The sequence below is a fragment of the Myotis yumanensis genome, unplaced genomic scaffold (assembly GCF_028538775.1).
Source record: "Myotis yumanensis isolate MYYU_CA2020_CCGP unplaced genomic scaffold, mMyoYum1.0.hap1 SCAF_14, whole genome shotgun sequence".
In the NCBI taxonomy this organism is placed as follows: Eukaryota; Metazoa; Chordata; class Mammalia; order Chiroptera; family Vespertilionidae; genus Myotis; species Myotis yumanensis.
In genome coordinates, this window is record NW_027223765.1 from 8,968,417 (window position 1) to 8,974,553 (window position 6,137).

Below are 6,137 nucleotides of genomic sequence, written 5' to 3' on the forward strand. Positions count from 1 at the left end.
CTTCTGTTCACACTGACACCCTCACCTCTGCTTGTCCATCGGCTAGCTTGCCTGTACCCGGCTGGTGACCCAGAGGGTTGCTTCCTGCTTACCCAGTGACTAGAGAGCCAGGCCTCAGGCAACCCAGCCAACTTCACTGCCATCCAGGGCCACAGCCACGCCTTTTCCAATGAGGACTGGAGAGGGGACCCCCTTCCAAGACTTTTCTTCCTTGGGGGGCTTCCTCCCGGCCCCAGAGTACCGTGTAGACCTCCTAAAATCCTTGGGATTTCCTAGGTAATGGGAGCCTACAAGGTATCTTCTGTCATGTTAGTGAGGTGACTTTTGGGACCCCCCCTACACCTAAGAATGGGGGCTGGTTGACAGAGGACCCAACCATGTGATTAGAGGGTTGGAACACCCAGTCCCAGCCCAGACTCTGGGGGACAAGAGAAGGGCTGGAGGTTGAAACAATTGCCAATGGTCAATGATCTCATGAACCCCCATAAGAGCCCAAAACAGCTTCCGGTTGGTGAATAGGGTGGTGCTAGTGGAGTGCTCACACGGTTGCCTGCCGGAAGCGGGTCCACCCTTGCTGCTTGACACAGTCGCTGCAGGGAAGAAACATCTGCACAGCTTATATTTCAAGGGACCTGGCATACTGTTCTTAATATGTTTGCTCCCCTTCTTAGCGCTATGTGTTCTAGCCAGGCCCACCTCCTTGAGAAAGGACTTATGAAGAACTTGGACTAAGACTGTTGGCAATAAATTTGGGACTTGTTGGGCCCACATCCCCAGGGGTCTGCCCACCAGGGAAAGCACCGAAGCCCTGGAGATCCACCGACACATGGCAGTCCCAGGAAGGCAAGCAGCGAGGCTGGGAGGACATAACCTTTACTGGGTAGGATAATCTCCTTCAGTCACTTCCTTGTAGCTTATCAGTAGAGCAGCGACCTTGGAATAGCCCTTATAATGGAACACAGAGATTAACCTCGACAAGATTAAAATCAACAGAACTAGATAGAGACAGGATTTTTGGTAAAGGTTAGATAAGGAACTATGGAAATGAAACAAGGAACTGTAGAACGTTACCCGAAACATACCATGATGTAATTATAGAGGCATGCTTATAGGATCAAATAGTATAAATATAGATGTAACAGGACAAGAGAAGGAGAACCTCGCTATGCTGATCAACTGAATGCTGTCCCCCTGTCATTCCTTCTTCCGCCAACTCCGTCCACACCTTTGGGAACCCCTGGACCTGCTGGGGCTGGACCCCAACAGTTGCCCGAGCCCTTCCCCCTTACCTGCCCCTGTGCACTTGCTCCACCTGGCTGCTCCTGCCGGAGTCACATCCTTTTATACAAACCAGAGATCTAAGTAAAAGGTGTCTGAGTTCTGTGAGCTGTTCTAGCAAACGAATCGAACCCGAGGAGGCGGCCTGGGGACCTCTGACCTGTTGCAGGGGCGTCAGAAGCACAGGGAACAACAGCCTGGGCTTGGGCCTGTTCCGATCTCGGCCAAGGAGGCCTCCTTGTGGCTCCAGCTGGGAACTAAACATATTGCTGTGACGCCAACATCAGAATTGAATTATTGAACCCAAAGAGTTGAGAGTAAAACACTAGATTGGCTTGGGAGGTAAAGGAAGTCTAGAAAACGTCGTGTGTCAAAATCGCAGTTCAATTTATATGGAGTTTGAAAGCATTTGGCACATTCGCATAAGAATTTGGCAGCATCCTGTGTGCCTGCCTCTAGGGGAGGCCAGGGGTCCTCCCAGGACATGCAGGGGTGTAGGTAGGTGGCAGGCTGCTCTGGCCACGGATAGCTCTTAGGGGGCGTGGCCAGGCAAACACTCTCAAGTTCAAAAGGAAAATCGGTTATTCCCAGTGAGGACATTCTTCAGCTTGCAGGTGTAGGCCCAGAGGACAGAAGGGCAGGAAGGAAAGGTAGGGGCTGGTGGAGGAGGGGCTGGCCCCAGGGGGTGGAATAGTGGCGGAGCGCCTCCTGGTGGTAAGAGAGGAGCCGCTGAGAACCGCGAGGGGCTCCTGGCTCCAGCCTTTACCAGTTGGTGGGTCAGTGTAGATGGGAGGGTGTACCTAGAGCCTCGGTATCTGAGTGAAGCCATAGGAGGGGGTGGAGAGTCCGCCTTCCACGCAGGCGAGCTGGCCCGGCCCTGGGCGCCGGGAGGAGCCCCCTGCGCGCTCCCTCGCTGGCACTCGGGCGTCTCCTGGGGCTTCTCCAGAGGAGCTGCAGGCACATCCGCCTTCAGCGGCGGGTAGGTGACTTCTCCGGTTATCTCGTTTACCCAGAAAAACGTATCGAGAGGTTTCTTCCTCTGTTCAAAGTGACTCGTGGACATAGCTACAGGGGGAGGGGACAACACAGGTGCGCCTTCAGTGGTCCCCGGTGGGGAGGAGGGCGCCATCCACACAACCCAGGGCAGGGAGCCTCCCCTGGGCTCTGTGAGCCACCTGTGCTCGGCCTGCCAGGGAGACCCTCCCAGAGGCTCCAGAAACTTCCCAGAACCAGGCACACGCCTAACTGGAGGCTCCAGACGAATTCTAGGGTCTTAATGTCTTTTTAAATCTTAACCAAGTACACTTAAGACGTATACTGTACATCTGGGCCTAGTTCAGATGTATGTGCGTGTGTGTGTACTAGCAATTTAATGATTATGTGCAACATTCCCCAAGCAATTTTCCATGCAATGCAATTCGGCTATATCCCTTAGGAAAATGCTGGTCGCCACTCCTTAAAGTCATTTTGTAAAGGAAGTGACAATGATTACAAACTATAGCTGGAAAAAAAAAACAAAACACCTTTCTTAGATTAAGAGGAGAATAGAGAATGCTGGATCTTCTTACAAAAAAAAATCACTCATAAATTTTACAAAAATATAATCATATGTGGTCAGCAGAATGGTCCCCCAAAAATGGCCGTGCCCTAATCCTTGGAACCTTGTAATACTGTTTCATTACATGACAAAGGGACTTTGCAGATATAATTAAAACCACAGATCTTACACGAGGGACGTGCCCCAATCTAACCACCTGAGCCTTGGGAAACAGAGAGCTTTCTCTGGCTGGGGTCCGAGGGACACAGCCCAAGGAGTGAGAGGGATTCTAAGCGTGAGGAAGCCTCGCCTGCCATCGCTGCCTCGATGATGCCAGAGGCCAAGTGCAAGCTGTGAGAAGGAAAATTCTGTCAACAAAACCAGTGAGCCTAGCTGGGACTGGGTTTTCCCCCAGAGTCTCCGATAAGAGCTCAGGGCAGACAAAACGCTAGTTTGACGTGTGCGACCCTGAGCAGAGTCCCACGCCTCACTCGAGGGACTCAGGACCGACAACTCTGGGAGATAAGTGGCTCTTGTTCCAAGCAGCTACGTTCGTGGTCCTGAGTCACAGCAGCGACAGGAAACTCACCCTTACCTGCCCCTGTGCACTTGCCCGGGACCAGTGCCAGACAGGGCTGCAAAGCTGCAGCTTCCTGACCTCAGGGAAGCCACCTTGGTGTGGGCCGAATGGCAGGTCTGGGGGACTCGTCCTACTTTCTGTCATGCTTGGTACTTCACCTTCTTCAGAACAGTGACTGTCCCCCCTGAGAAATGTCAAGGCATTTCTACCCAGATGATCAACTAGGTCAACCCGTCTTCAAGGTCCTGACACCTGCATCCCATGAGAAGCTCCAATTTGCCCCAGGCAGAGAGGATCTGCCCACTATCCCCTGGTGGTCCCCAAGGCCATGGGCAAGTCAGCATCTCCTTCCAGGATGCCCAGAACTGGGTGACTGATAATAAGGGCACAGTGGGCTCAACAGATGGCCAGGACTTGGGGGACTGGAAAGGTATGAGGAGTTTGAAGCTCACCTGTCTGAAAGGTCTGGAGTGGAGGATTCATTGGAGGGAGCTTCAGAGAGGAGGGGGAGCCTTAGAAGACTGGGGGCTCCTAGCAACCTGGTCTTTATTGTGTCAAGCGCTTCCCAGCCTATCCCAGCCTAGATTCTGCCCACTGTAGGAAGTAGCACCGGCTCCAAACATGGGGGTTAGCCACGTAAGATGCCAGAGTGTGGGAAATGCCCTCGGCTCAACGTGGCCAGGGTGAACCGGGTTTTCCAAAATTCCATTCTTTGTATTGTTTCCAATATTTATGTTCTGTAAGTTTTAAAGGGCCACAAGACATTTTTAAAAAATATATTTTATTGATTTTTTACAGAGAGAAAGGGAGAGGGATAGAGTTAGAAACATTGATGAGAGAGAAACATCAATTCAGCTGCCTCCTGCACACTCCCTACTGGGGATGTTCCTGAAACCAAGGTACATGCCCTTGACCGGAATCGAACCTGGGACCCCTCAGTCCGCAGGCCAACGCTCTATCCACTGAGCCAAACCGGTTAGGGCGCCACAAGACATTTATATGAGAGTTGTTGGCTCATATGGTAACTCTGCTTAACAGTTGGAGGACTGCCAGAATATTTTCCCAAGTGGCTACTGGAGTCTTAGATAATTCTCAGACTCTTCTTGGGGCTTTTAAGTCTGAGTTCATTGCAGCAAAATAAAGTCACATTCAACAGCTATTTATTACCAGGTCAATGGGTAAAATCAACTGCTTCTGGCATAACTTACACCTTTAAGTGACTAGTTGTCCACAATTTAACACACTTAATTCCCTGAATACATATTATTGGTCTCAAAGTTTTAAGTCAAACATCCTAGGAATTTTTTAAATAAAATGATTCAGAAAAGTGGTGCCAGTTTAACTGATCTGTTTCATATCCACCCACCCTTCTACAGATGCCTAGGGGTGGAAACCCCCAATCCACACCTCTGCCTTGCCAGCTGGTTCCCTGGCCGCCAGGGAATTTAAGGAAGGCGGCAGTGCTGGAGGGGTGGGATGATCAATTTTGTGTGTCACTTTCCTGACCAGGGTACGGAGGAGAGACTGAGAGCTGCTGGACCCGAGCCATCAAGAGGTTTGTTTGCATCCCAGCCCCCTCCCCGCCCCCAGAGACTGCCTGATGGAGATCATGTCTGCCTGACATTAACCAGCACCTCCCCTGCCTCCTGGAATGCGCTGCGTCTAGAAAACATTCCGGTTGTCCTGACCTGGTCAAGCATGTAAGGCCGTTTCCCGCACCTGGAAACAGTCACATATCCGTTTATGTGACTATTCACTGCTGAACCCCCCCCCCCCCGCCCCAGCCCCCTTATTTTTGCTCCATATCGTTCTCTAGTACCAACTGAGCAGTGCGGGGACTCCTTTCATCTTGCAACTGCCCAAGCAATGCTGCAAATCCGTTTCCCTTAATGACAAACCTTTACCAGTTGTTACTCTGGAGGGCCTTGCCTCTTTAGATTTTCGGTCTCAGGGCCTTTCCCTGGCTCTGCGTGTCCTGACGCATGGGGTACCCAGCTATTTGACCAAACGTTATTCTGGGCTTTTCTGTGAGGGTGTTTTGGGATGAGATTAACATTTAAATTGGTGGACTATGATAGGGCAGATCATTCTCCATAATGTGGGTGGGCCTCAGCCAATCAGCTAAAGTCTTGAACAAAACAAAAAGACAGCCCTAACCGGTTTGGCTCAGTGGATAGAGCATTGGCCTGCAGACTCAAGGGTCCCAGGTTCCCAGGTTCGATTGCGGTCAAGGGCATGTACCTTGGTTGCGGGCACATCACCAGTAGGAGGTGTGCAGGAGGCAGCTGATCGATCTCTCTCATCGATGTTTCTAACTCTCTATCCCTCTCCCTTCTTCTCTGTAAAAAATCAATAAACTATATTAAAAAAAAAAAAAACAATTGGCATGGTTTCTGGCCCCTGACTAGAACCTGATCGATGCAAAGCCTTTCCTCCCCTTGGCAGGGTTGGCATGAACTTAAAGGCTGTGGTGGCTGGTATGTGAGCGTTCGTGACCCTCCTCCTCCTCACCTACCTAAAAAGTGGGATGAATGACTAAGCGCCTCCGTCCACAGATCCCATTTCATCCTTGAACTTGAGTCTACAGCTTCTGACTTGACTGATTACTGGGCAAGGAGGAGCTAAAGGAAACTGAGCCTGTGATTTACTGTGAACCACACGTCGTGGGGATCACGTGTCCACGCGTGGCCAACACCCTCCCCTGTAGCTGTTGCTGGGTGTCCACCCCGAGGAGCAGGGCTG